The sequence below is a fragment of the Sinohyriopsis cumingii genome, unplaced genomic scaffold (genome assembly GCF_028554795.1).
Source record: "Sinohyriopsis cumingii isolate HCF-2022 unplaced genomic scaffold, ASM2855479v2 utg001742l, whole genome shotgun sequence".
In the NCBI taxonomy this organism is placed as follows: Eukaryota; Metazoa; Mollusca; class Bivalvia; order Unionida; family Unionidae; genus Sinohyriopsis; species Sinohyriopsis cumingii.
Window position 1 is genome coordinate 655174 of NW_028316042.1, and position 13938 is coordinate 669111.

The window sequence follows — 13938 nt, forward strand, 5'->3', positions numbered from 1 at the left end:
TTATAGCAATTTAAAGTTGAATCAATGCTTCCCTGACAGGACATAGGACACAATTAATTTTACTATATGTTATCTACATTGGTTTCTCAGTACTGACCTTTCCACTGTGTGACAATCAATACAAATCATATGCTAATCTAAACTACCTTCAAAGATGACTTCACGGTGAAGTTCTCGTCAAAGGTTGACCTGCTCTTTTTTTAGATGCTGAACTGTCAACACATCACCATGTACACAGAACACACATTTCACTTCCGGAGCATCACCAAGGCCTTATTACTCACTGTGCACTGTCGCCGAAATACACACATACAACAACACCCTGAGCTCATATTATGAAGAATAAACAGTTACCTTTAAATCCCTACCAAAAATGCATAAATAAAACTCTTCTATCACCACCAAAATGAGAGAGGAAAAAATGTTCTAAAAATAGACTAGAACTACATTCGTGGGTACTGAACTGGAAGTATTAATTGTGAACCGATTCCTGACAGGGTTAGACAATTTCACCTCCATGGATAAAACTTCCATCCATGATCAAATCAATGTCTCTTAAATGCTGCTGCAAAGTTTTAAGGACTTTCATCCATGAATAGGACAGATACAGGCTTTTAGCTGACACCACTTTAACACAGACACAACTCAATTCCAAATGGCCGAATTTCAAAAATGCACAAAACTTAAAGTTTAATTGTGATTTTGCTAATCAAGATAAACACTTCAAATAAACTGTAATTAGTTTTTAGTTCTAACACCAATCTGGAAATTACTAGAAATTAAACTAGACTGTTTAACTTTCTTAGAAAATTCAATTTTAAAAAATCATACATATTTTGATATGAAAATTTAAATTTAACTTAAATTTTAATGAAATTTTAAAACCTGAAGTTGACAAATTTTGTTCTATGGCAAAGTCTCTCCAATCCTTTGTCATAAACATCAATGGTTTTCCTTATCAGGTGTGAAGCAATTAAACCAAAGCTTGTCAATGAAAGGTAACACCTGAAATCTGGTAGCATCTAAATACGCAAGCTAGGTCTAACCAAGTACATGACATCATTTCCACCCATGAAGGGGAGGAGTCTTCAGATGTCAGGCTTCCAGTAGTATTGAAGAGTTGGTGAAGTTCTCTGAAACCAAGCTAGCATGCCTTCTCCTAACTATATAAGTGAGAGAGAGAGGATGATTCTTGTATTTTACATGCAGTTATCGTAACTGAAACCATGAAAGGGTACAAGAAGAGGAAGACAACTTTTTTTAAACCTGGATATATTCCACATAACAAAGGAGTCACATATCTGACTGATAATACTCTACCAAGTTCCAGTGCTGCATCTGTTCCAGTGACAAGAAGAATGGATGCAGACAAGTTCTCTCTCACAGCAGTGACAAAGCCGACAAATGGGGGTCTCAAGTCAGTTCTGGCACCAGACTGTAATGGCACACCTGGGACTGCAAACATTCTACAACCATCATCCAAAGCAAAACTGGACCTGAAAGAGACAAATTTGAATGAGCATGATGGGACACGTATGATCTGTATGAAAAAAAATGTTGAAATGTGGAATGATATCATTCATCGCCATGGCAATCAAGTCAACATATGTGGTAGACCAGAGTTCCAAATTGCTAATGAAATAAAATGGGGACTTGCTTGGAAGCATACTATGATGTGTAAAAACTGCAGCTTTAAGTCACCAGAGTATAAGTTGTATGATGAGATAAAAACAAATAAACCTGGGCCAAATCCTGCTGCTGTAAATATGATGTTTCAAGCTGGATTACAAGATACACCAATGGGCAACACCAGGGCTAGATACTTGCTTGCAGCCACTGACATTGCGCCACCTAGCAGAACATCTATGCAAAGGGCCTCCAACCTTGTAGGCAAAGCAACTGTGGAGCTGAATGAAATGGACATGACAGAGAAGCTGAAACTAGTCAGACAAGTTAATGTTATGCGTGGTGTTCAGCATCCTGAGCAAATAAATGTTGCTTTTGATGCGAGATACAATGCCATTAGCTTTGGACATGAAAAGAAACCTGGTCAAAGTTCATCACAAGCTGTTGGAATTGCCTGCGAAACTGTTACAGAGAAGCAATACATTGTGGGAACTACAACAGAAAACAAGCTGTGTTGGACTGGAGCATGGCTGAAGGGAAAAGGTTTTGATGTGAAATGTCCAGGAGGCCATGTTGACTGCACAGCAAATCTGTCACCAGTTGAACCACATTCAGAGTATGAAATGGCAAGAGAAATGGGACAAAAATTTGTTCTGCAAGAGATTCTCATCAGACATGCAACAACAGATGGAGATGCACAGGCTGCTGCTGGCTTCCAAAATGCTTATACCATTCTGCATCCAATGTGGAAAGTAGAAAGACTGTCGGATCCCATCCATTTGGGTCATTTACAGTTCAAACGGTGTAATTCTGCAATATTTAGTGAAAACATGTTTCCAGGAATAAGAACAAGAGAAGGAAAAAGGCTCAAACAGAAAATTTTCAGCCAAGACATTAAAGCACGTTGTGGTTTAATCTTCAAACAAATGATGGAGGACAATAGTGGTGATGTTAAAAAAATTAAATGTCAACTTCCCCAAGTATTGGATGCCACTCTGCGCTGTTATTCAGGGGACTGCTCCAAATGCCAGCATTATTCAAAGGTCTGTGGGGGAGGAAGTACTAACAGCTGGTGGATGCGATCAGCATACCTGGGCCCTCATCAAATGACTCATCTCAACATGACAGAAAATGATAAGAACATCCTGCTAGAAGTTCTGAAAATGAAACTCTCCTGTGATGTTGTAGAAAGATTGCGACTGAACACAAACACACAGAAATGTGAGGCAGTGAACAGATCAATCAGTGTTTCATTACCTAAGAATGTGAACTATTCCAGAAACTTTGAGGCAAGAGTGCATTCAACAATACACAGACTCAATAACAGCCTGGGATCATCACTGAAAAAAAAAGTGACACACTTGGGAGGTAAACTTTCAACAAGGACTCTGAGATCACTGGAGACAATGGATAAAGACTGCACTTACCATCAGTTGTATCAAAAGCATCCCAAAACCAGGAAACGTATTTTAGCAAGACGAGGAAATATGATACAGGCCCATCTGAGGTACAGGACACAGCAAGGCAATAGGAAGTCTGACTACTGCAAAGGACTGCTAGATACCAAGGGCGATCACTCCTATGCAAAGGTTTAGCAGGAGCCAATGGACACTGCAGACAGAAAGTTATCTTAATTCCATGTGCAAAATGAAAGCGCTCAAATACACCATGAATAACACATTGTACAGAAGGGAAAACTGTAGTGGGGAAATCCGTAGGTAACACAACGCATGTTATGTGCAGTTGTGTTACTTACTACCACCTGATGAGACCTATGGAGAGGTCGAAACAGTTTTCTCTGAATATGAAGACACAAATAAAGAAATTAAAAAGCAAAATAAATAAAGATTAAAAAAATCAAAATTAAAATAACATGACATGACAAGACAGGACTTACTAGACTAGCTGAATGAATGAATGAATGAATGAATGAATGAATAAAAGGAACGAAAGAAGGAAGGAAGGAAGGAAAGAATGTATTTAAGAAAGCACTGTCATACCAGCATGGTCTACTAAAATAAAGACCACACTCTTTCCTTTCTCCTTGTTACTCAACACATACATACATCCATCCATCCTTCCTTCCTTCCTTCCATGCCAGACATACATTGATATGGATGTGGGTGGGTGTAAAGGATATATCATGATACCTGAATTTATTCCATATTACAATTTCAACTTTAACATGCAGTCAGGATAGTCACCATGGCCAATGCAATGACCATAACCTTTGCAATACTGTCTATTATTATTAATGGAATGACGCTCTAGAACCAGATGATCCACATTCACACACAGACTATTATGGCATAAATGGGATGCATCTAGCTCCTTTGGTATAGTCAGACTTCTCAACTTCACCATCAGTGCCAGTCTGTGAACATGTTTTTTCTTCCACGTGTTTGTTGTGGGATCCTTATATGACAATAGGCCATATAATCCATTGGCTGTTACATTTCCTGTCCATATTTTACAAACACTATTATGTGCTATTACAGAATTCAATGAAATTTTTGCTGACAGGCTTTCAAAAAAATCCTCCATTGCAACTTCAATATGGTGTAGGAATACATTGCTGCTAATAATAATGAGTGTCATCTCCAACAGATACCATTTCTGTGAATTTATAGGGAATTTTTTTTTTTAATTTTTAAATTTTTTAAAATTAATTTTAAAAAAAAATTAATTAATTTTTTAAAATTTTAATTATATTTTCGGATTGCTACAGTCAATATACACAAGGTGTGAAAATCTCATGTGTCTATCATTAATAATAAAAATATTATAGCAATTTAAAGTTGAATCAATGCTTCCCTGACAGGACATAGGACACAATTAATTTTACTATATGTTATCTACATTGGTTTCTCAGTACTGACCTTTCCACTGTGTGACAATCAATACAAATCATATGCTAATCTAAACTACCTTCAAAGATGACTTCACGGTGAAGTTCTCGTCAAAGGTTGACCTGCTCTTTTTTTAGATGCTGAACTGTCAACACATCACCATGTACACAGAACACACATTTCACTTCCGGAGCATCACCAAGGCCTTATTACTCACTGTGCACTGTCGCCGAAATACACACATACAACAACACCCTGAGCTCATATTATGAAGAATAAACAGTTACCTTTAAATCCCTACCAAAAATGCATAAATAAAACTCTTCTATCACCACCAAAATGAGAGAGGAAAAAATGTTCTAAAAATAGACTAGAACTACATTCGTGGGTACTGAACTGGAAGTATTAATTGTGAACCGATTCCTGACAGGGTTAGACAATTTCACCTCCATGGATAAAACTTCCATCCATGATCAAATCAATGTCTCTTAAATGCTGCTGCAAAGTTTTAAGGACTTTCATCCATGAATAGGACAGATACAGGCTTTTAGCTGACACCACTTTAACACAGACACAACTCAATTCCAAATGGCCGAATTTCAAAAATGCACAAAACTTAAAGTTTAATTGTGATTTTGCTAATCAAGATAAACACTTCAAATAAACTGTAATTAGTTTTTAGTTCTAACACCAATCTGGAAATTACTAGAAATTAAACTAGACTGTTTAACTTTCTTAGAAAATTCAATTTTAAAAAATCATACATATTTTGATATGAAAATTTAAATTTAACTTAAATTTTAATGAAATTTTAAAACCTGAAGTTGACAAATTTTGTTCTATGGCAAAGTCTCTCCAATCCTTTGTCATAAACATCAATGGTTTTCCTTATCAGGTGTGAAGCAATTAAACCAAAGCTTGTCAATGAAAGGTAACACCTGAAATCTGGTAGCATCTAAATACGCAAGCTAGGTCTAACCAAGTACATGACATCATTTCCACCCATGAAGGGGAGGAGTCTTCAGATGTCAGGCTTCCAGTAGTATTGAAGAGTTGGTGAAGTTCTCTGAAACCAAGCTAGCATGCCTTCTCCTAACTATATAAGTGAGAGAGAGAGGATGATTCTTGTATTTTACATGCAGTTATCGTAACTGAAACCATGAAAGGGTACAAGAAGAGGAAGACAACTTTTTTTAAACCTGGATATATTCCACATAACAAAGGAGTCACATATCTGACTGATAATACTCTACCAAGTTCCAGTGCTGCATCTGTTCCAGTGACAAGAAGAATGGATGCAGACAAGTTCTCTCTCACAGCAGTGACAAAGCCGACAAATGGGGGTCTCAAGTCAGTTCTGGCACCAGACTGTAATGGCACACCTGGGACTGCAAACATTCTACAACCATCATCCAAAGCAAAACTGGACCTGAAAGAGACAAATTTGAATGAGCATGATGGGACACGTATGATCTGTATGAAAAAAAATGTTGAAATGTGGAATGATATCATTCATCGCCATGGCAATCAAGTCAACATATGTGGTAGACCAGAGTTCCAAATTGCTAATGAAATAAAATGGGGACTTGCTTGGAAGCATACTATGATGTGTAAAAACTGCAGCTTTAAGTCACCAGAGTATAAGTTGTATGATGAGATAAAAACAAATAAACCTGGGCCAAATCCTGCTGCTGTAAATATGATGTTTCAAGCTGGATTACAAGATACACCAATGGGCAACACCAGGGCTAGATACTTGCTTGCAGCCACTGACATTGCGCCACCTAGCAGAACATCTATGCAAAGGGCCTCCAACCTTGTAGGCAAAGCAACTGTGGAGCTGAATGAAATGGACATGACAGAGAAGCTGAAACTAGTCAGACAAGTTAATGTTATGCGTGGTGTTCAGCATCCTGAGCAAATAAATGTTGCTTTTGATGCGAGATACAATGCCATTAGCTTTGGACATGAAAAGAAACCTGGTCAAAGTTCATCACAAGCTGTTGGAATTGCCTGCGAAACTGTTACAGAGAAGCAATACATTGTGGGAACTACAACAGAAAACAAGCTGTGTTGGACTGGAGCATGGCTGAAGGGAAAAGGTTTTGATGTGAAATGTCCAGGAGGCCATGTTGACTGCACAGCAAATCTGTCACCAGTTGAACCACATTCAGAGTATGAAATGGCAAGAGAAATGGGACAAAAATTTGTTCTGCAAGAGATTCTCATCAGACATGCAACAACAGATGGAGATGCACAGGCTGCTGCTGGCTTCCAAAATGCTTATACCATTCTGCATCCAATGTGGAAAGTAGAAAGACTGTCGGATCCCATCCATTTGGGTCATTTACAGTTCAAACGGTGTAATTCTGCAATATTTAGTGAAAACATGTTTCCAGGAATAAGAACAAGAGAAGGAAAAAGGCTCAAACAGAAAATTTTCAGCCAAGACATTAAAGCACGTTGTGGTTTAATCTTCAAACAAATGATGGAGGACAATAGTGGTGATGTTAAAAAAATTAAATGTCAACTTCCCCAAGTATTGGATGCCACTCTGCGCTGTTATTCAGGGGACTGCTCCAAATGCCAGCATTATTCAAAGGTCTGTGGGGGAGGAAGTACTAACAGCTGGTGGATGCGATCAGCATACCTGGGCCCTCATCAAATGACTCATCTCAACATGACAGAAAATGATAAGAACATCCTGCTAGAAGTTCTGAAAATGAAACTCTCCTGTGATGTTGTAGAAAGATTGCGACTGAACACAAACACACAGAAATGTGAGGCAGTGAACAGATCAATCAGTGTTTCATTACCTAAGAATGTGAACTATTCCAGAAACTTTGAGGCAAGAGTGCATTCAACAATACACAGACTCAATAACAGCCTGGGATCATCACTGAAAAAAAAAGTGACACACTTGGGAGGTAAACTTTCAACAAGGACTCTGAGATCACTGGAGACAATGGATAAAGACTGCACTTACCATCAGTTGTATCAAAAGCATCCCAAAACCAGGAAACGTATTTTAGCAAGACGAGGAAATATGATACAGGCCCATCTGAGGTACAGGACACAGCAAGGCAATAGGAAGTCTGACTACTGCAAAGGACTGCTAGATACCAAGGGCGATCACTCCTATGCAAAGGTTTAGCAGGAGCCAATGGACACTGCAGACAGAAAGTTATCTTAATTCCATGTGCAAAATGAAAGCGCTCAAATACACCATGAATAACACATTGTACAGAAGGGAAAACTGTAGTGGGGAAATCCGTAGGTAACACAACGCATGTTATGTGCAGTTGTGTTACTTACTACCACCTGATGAGACCTATGGAGAGGTCGAAACAGTTTTCTCTGAATATGAAGACACAAATAAAGAAATTAAAAAGCAAAATAAATAAAGATTAAAAAAATCAAAATTAAAATAACATGACATGACAAGACATGACTTACTAGACTAGCTGAATGAATGAATGAATGAATGAATGAATAAAAGGAACGAAAGAAGGAAGGAAGGAAGGAAAGAATGTATTTAAGAAAGCACTGTCATACCAGCATGGTCTACTAAAATAAAGACCACACTCTTTCCTTTCTCCTTGTTACTCAACACATACATACATCCATCCATCCATCCATCCTTCCTTCCTTCCTTCCATGCCAGACATACATTGATATGGATGTGGGTGGGTGTAAAGGATATATCATGATACCTGAATTTATTCCATATTACAATTTCAACTTTAACATGCAGTCAGGATAGTCACCATGGCCAATGCAATGACCATAACCTTTGCAATACTGTCTATTATTATTAATGGAATGACGCTCTAGAACCAGATGATCCACATTCACACACAGACTATTATGGCATAAATGGGATGCATCTAGCTCCTTTGGTATAGTCAGACTTCTCAACTTCACCATCAGTGCCAGTCTGTGAACATGTTTTTTCTTCCACGTGTTTGTTGTGGGATCCTTATATGACAATAGGCCATATAATCCATTGGCTGTTACATTTCCTGTCCATATTTTACAAACACTATTATGTGCTATTACAGAATTCAATGAAATTTTTGCTGACAGGCTTTCAAAAAAATCCTCCATTGCAACTTCAATATGGTGTAGGAATACATTGCTGCTAATAATAATGAGTGTCATCTCCAACAGATACCATTTCTGTGAATTTATAGGGAATTTTTTTTTTTAATTTTTAAATTTTTTAAAATTAATTTTAAAAAAAAATTAATTTTTTAAAATTTTAATTATATTTTCGTTTTGCTACAGTCAATATACACAAGGTGTGAAAATCTCATGTGTCTATCATTAATAATAAAAATATTATAGCAATTTAAAGTTGAATCAATGCTTCCCTGACAGGACATAGGACACAATTAATTTTACTATATGTTATCTACATTGGTTTCTCAGTACTGACCTTTCCACTGTGTGACAATCAATACAAATCATATGCTAATCTAAACTACCTTCAAAGATGACTTCACGGTGAAGTTCTCGTCAAAGGTTGACCTGCTCTTTTTTTAGATGCTGAACTGTCAACACATCACCATGTACACAGAACACACATTTCACTTCCGGAGCATCACCAAGGCCTTATTACTCACTGTGCACTGTCGCCAAAATACACACATACAACAACACCCTGAGCTCATATTATGAAGAATAAACAGTTACCTTTAAATCCCTACCAAAAATGCATAAATAAAACTCTTCTATCACCACCAAAATGAGAGAGGAAAAAATGTTCTAAAAATAGACTAGAACTACATTCGTGGGTACTGAACTGGAAGTATTAATTGTGAACCGATTCCTGACAGGGTTAGACAATTTCACCTCCATGGATAAAACTTCCATCCATGATCAAATCAATGTCTCTTAAATGCTGCTGCAAAGTTTTAAGGACTTTCATCCATGAATAGGACAGATACAGGCTTTTAGCCGACACCACTGTAACACAGACACAACTCAATTCCAAATGGCCGAATTTCAAAAATGCACAAAACTTAAAGTTTAATTGTGATTTTGCTAATCAAGATAAACACTTCAAATAAACTGTAATTAGTTTTTAGTTCTAACACCAATCTGGAAATTACTAGAAATTAAACTAGACTGTTTAACTTTCTTAGAAAATTCAATTTTAAAAAATCATACATATTTTGATATGAAAATTTAAATTTAACTTAAATTTTAATGAAATTTTAAAACCTGAAGTTGACAAATTTTGTTCTATGGCAAAGTCTCTCCAATCCTTTGTCATAAACATCAATGGTTTTCCTTATCAGGTGTGAAGCAATTAAACCAAAGCTTGTCAATGAAAGGTAACACCTGAAATCTGGTAGCATCTAAATACGCAAGCTAGGTCTAACCAAGTACATGACATCATTTCCACCCATGAAGGGGAGGAGTCTTCAGATGTCAGGCTTCCAGTAGTATTGAAGAGTTGGTGAAGTTCTCTGAAACCAAGCTAGCATGCCTTCTCCTAACTATATAAGTGAGAGAGAAAGGATGATTCTTGTATTTTACATGCAGTTATCGTAACTGAAACCATGAAAGGGTACAAGAAGAGGAAGACAACTTTTTTTAAACCTGGATATATTCCACATAACAAAGGAGTCACATATCTGACTGATAATACTCTACCAAGTTCCAGTGCTGCATCTGTTCCAGTGACAAGAAGAATGGATGCAGACAAGTTCTCTCTCACAGCAGTGACAAAGCCGACAAATGGGGGTCTCAAGTCAGTTCAGGCACCAGACTGTAATGGCACACCTGGGACTGCAAACATTCTACAACCATCATCCAAAGCAAAACTGGACCTGAAAGAGACAAATTTGAATGAGCATGATGGGACACGTATGATCTGTATGAAAAAAAATGTTGAAATGTGGAATGATATCATTCATCGCCATGGCAATCAAGTCAACATATGTGGTAGACCAGAGTTCCAAATTGCTAATGAAATAAAATGGGGACTTGCTTGGAAGCATACTATGATGTGTAAAAACTGCAGCTTTAAGTCACCAGAGTATAAGTTGTATGATGAGATAAAAACAAATAAACCTGGGCCAAATCCTGCTGCTGTAAATATGATGTTTCAAGCTGGATTACAAGATACACCAATGGGCAACACCAGGGCTAGATACTTGCTTGCAGCCACTGACATTGCGCCACCTAGCAGAACATCTATGCAAAGGGCCTCCAACCTTGTAGGCAAAGCAACTGTGGAGCTGAATGAAATGGACATGACAGAGAAGCTGAAACTAGTCAGACAAGTTAATGTTATGCGTGGTGTTCAGCATCCTGAGCAAATAAATGTTGCTTTTGATGCGAGATACAATGCCATTAGCTTTGGACATGAAAAGAAACCTGGTCAAAGTTCATCACAAGCTGTTGGAATTGCCTGCGAAACTGTTACAGAGAAGCAATACATTGTGGGAACTACAATAGAAAACAAGCTGTGTTGGACTGGAGCATGGCTGAAGGGAAAAGGTTTTGATGTGAAATGTCCAGGAGGCCATGTTGACTGCACAGCAAATCTGTCACCAGTTGAACCACATTCAGAGTATGAAATGGCAAGAGAAATGGGACAAAAATTTGTTCTGCAAGAGATTCTCATCAGACATGCAACAACAGATGGAGGTGCACAGGCTGCTGCTGGCTTCCAAAATGCTTATACCATTCTGCATCCAATGTGGAAAGTAGAAAGACTGTCGGATCCCATCCATTTGGGTCGTTTACAGTTCAAACGGTGTAATTCTGCAATATTTAGTGAAAACATGTTTCCAGGAATAAGAACAAGAGAAGGAAAAAGGCTCAAACAGAAAATTTTCAGCCAAGACATTAAAGCACGTTGCGGTTTAATCTTCAAACAAATGATGGAGGACAATAGTGGTGATGTTAAAAAAATTAAATGTCAACTTCCCCAAGTATTGGATGCCACTCTGCGCTGTTATTCAGGGGACTGCTCCAAATGCCAGCATTATTCAAAGGTCTGTGGGGGAGGAAGTACTAACAGCTGGTGGATGCGATCAGCATACCTGGGCCCTCATCAAATGACTCATCTCAACATGACAGAAAATGATAAGAACATCCTGCTAGAAGTTCTGAAAATGAAACTCTCCTGTGATGTTGTAGAAAGATTGCGACTGAACACAAACACACAGAAATGTGAGGCAGTGAACAGATCAATCAGTGTTTCATTACCTAAGAATGTGAACTATTCCAGAAACTTTGAGGCAAGAGTGCTTTCAACAATACACAGACTCAATAACAGCCTGGGATCATCACTGAAAAAAAAAGTGACACACTTGGGAGGTAAACTTTCAACAAGGACTCTGAGATCACTGGAGACAATGGATAAAGACTGCACTTACCATCAGTTGTATCAAAAGCATCCCAAAACCAGGAAACGTATTTTAGCAAGACGAGGAAATATGATACAGGCCCATCTGAGGTACAGGACACAGCAAGGCAATAGGAAGTCTGACTACTGCAAAGGACTGCTAGATACCAAGGGCGATCACTCCTATGCAAAGGTTTAGCAGGAGCCAATGGACACTGCAGACAGAAAGTTATCTTAATTCCATGTGCAAAATGAAAGCGCTCAAATACACCATGAATAACACATTGTACAGAAGGGAAAACTGTAGTGGGGAAATCCGTAGGTAACATAACGCATGTTATGTGCAGTTGTGTTACTTACTACCACCTGATGAGACCTATGGAGAGGTCGAAACAGTTTTCTCTGAATATGAAGACACAAATAAAGAAATTAAAAAGCAAACTAAATAAAGATTAAAAAAATCAAAATTAAAATAACATGACATGACAAGACATGACTTACTAGACTAGCTGAATGAATGAATGAATGAATGAATGAATGAATAAAAGGAACGAAAGAAGGAAGGAAGGAAGGAAAGAATGTATTTAAGAAAGCACTGTCATACCAGCATGGTCTACTAAAATAAAGACCACACTCTTTCCTTTCTCCTTGTTACTCAACACATACATACATCCATCCATCCATCCATCCATCCTTCCTTCCTTCCTTCCATGCCAGACATACATTGATATGGATGTGGGTGGGTGTAAAGGATATATCATGATACCTGAATTTATTCCATATTACAATTTCAACTTTAACATGCAGTCAGGATAGTCACCATGGCCAATGCAATGACCATAACCTTTGCAATACTGTCTATTATTATTAATGGAATGACGCTCTAGAACCAGATGATCCACATTCACACACAGACTATTATGGCATAAATGGGATGCATCTAGCTCCTTTGGTATAGTCAGACTTCTCAACTTCACCATCAGTGCCAGTCTGTGAACATGTTTTTTCTTCCACGTGTTTGTTGTGGGATCCTTATATGACAATAGGCCATATAATCCATTGGCTGTTACATTTCCTGTCCATATTTTACAAACACTATTATGTGCTATTACAGAATTCAATGAAATTTTTGCTGACAGGCTTTCAAAAAAATCCTCCATTGCAACTTCAATATGGTGTAGGAATACATTGCTGCTAATAATAATGAGTGTCATCTCCAACAGATACCATTTCTGTGAATTTATAGGGAATTTTTTTTTTTAATTTTTAAATTTTTTAAAATTAATTTTAAAAAAAAATTAATTAATTTTTTAAAATTTTAATTATATTTTCGGATTGCTACAGTCAATATACACAAGGTGTGAAAATCTCATGTGTCTATCATTAATAATAAAAATATTATAGCAATTTAAAGTTGAATCAATGCTTCCCTGACAGGACATAGGACACAATTAATTTTACTATATGTTATCTACATTGGTTTCTCAGTACTGACCTTTCCACTGTGTGACAATCAATACAAATCATATGCTAATCTAAACTACCTTCAAAGATGACTTCACGGTGAAGTTCTCGTCAAAGGTTGACCTGCTCTTTTTTTAGATGCTGAACTGTCAACACATCACCATGTACACAGAACACACATTTCACTTCCGGAGCATCACCAAGGCCTTATTACTCACTGTGCACTGTCGCCGAAATACACACATACAACAACACCCTGAGCTCATATTATGAAGAATAAACAGTTACCTTTAAATCCCTACCAAAAATGCATAAATAAAACTCTTCTATCACCACCAAAATGAGAGAGGAAAAAATGTTCTAAAAATAGACTAGAACTACATTCGTGGGTACTGAACTGAAGTATTAATTGTGAACCGATTCCTGACAGGGTTAGACAATTTCACCTCCATGGATAAAACTTCCATCCATGATCAAATCAATGTCTCTTAAATGCTGCTGCAAAGTTTTAAGGACTTTCATCCATGAATAGGACAGATACAGGCTTTTAGCCGACACCACTGTAACACAGACACAACTCAATTCCAAATGGCCGAATTTCAAAAATGCACAAAACTTAAAGTTTAATTGTGATTT

General features: G+C 37.5%; 1 protein-coding gene across 2 annotated transcripts in view; it reads right to left on the bottom strand.

Annotated features, from left to right (window-relative positions):
• LOC149771676 (uncharacterized) overlaps nucleotides 1–13938 on the bottom strand; it is a 69617-nt gene that overhangs the window by 15710 nt on the left and 39969 nt on the right. For both annotated transcript variants that reach the window (XR_016418191.1, XM_089948259.1), the window contains exons 11-13: nucleotides 10137–10312; nucleotides 5729–5904; nucleotides 1321–1496 (exon numbers count right to left, since the gene is read on the bottom strand). The gene's annotated coding sequence lies outside the window, so the exon portion shown is untranslated. The remainder of the gene's footprint in view (nucleotides 1–1320; nucleotides 1497–5728; nucleotides 5905–10136; nucleotides 10313–13938) is intronic.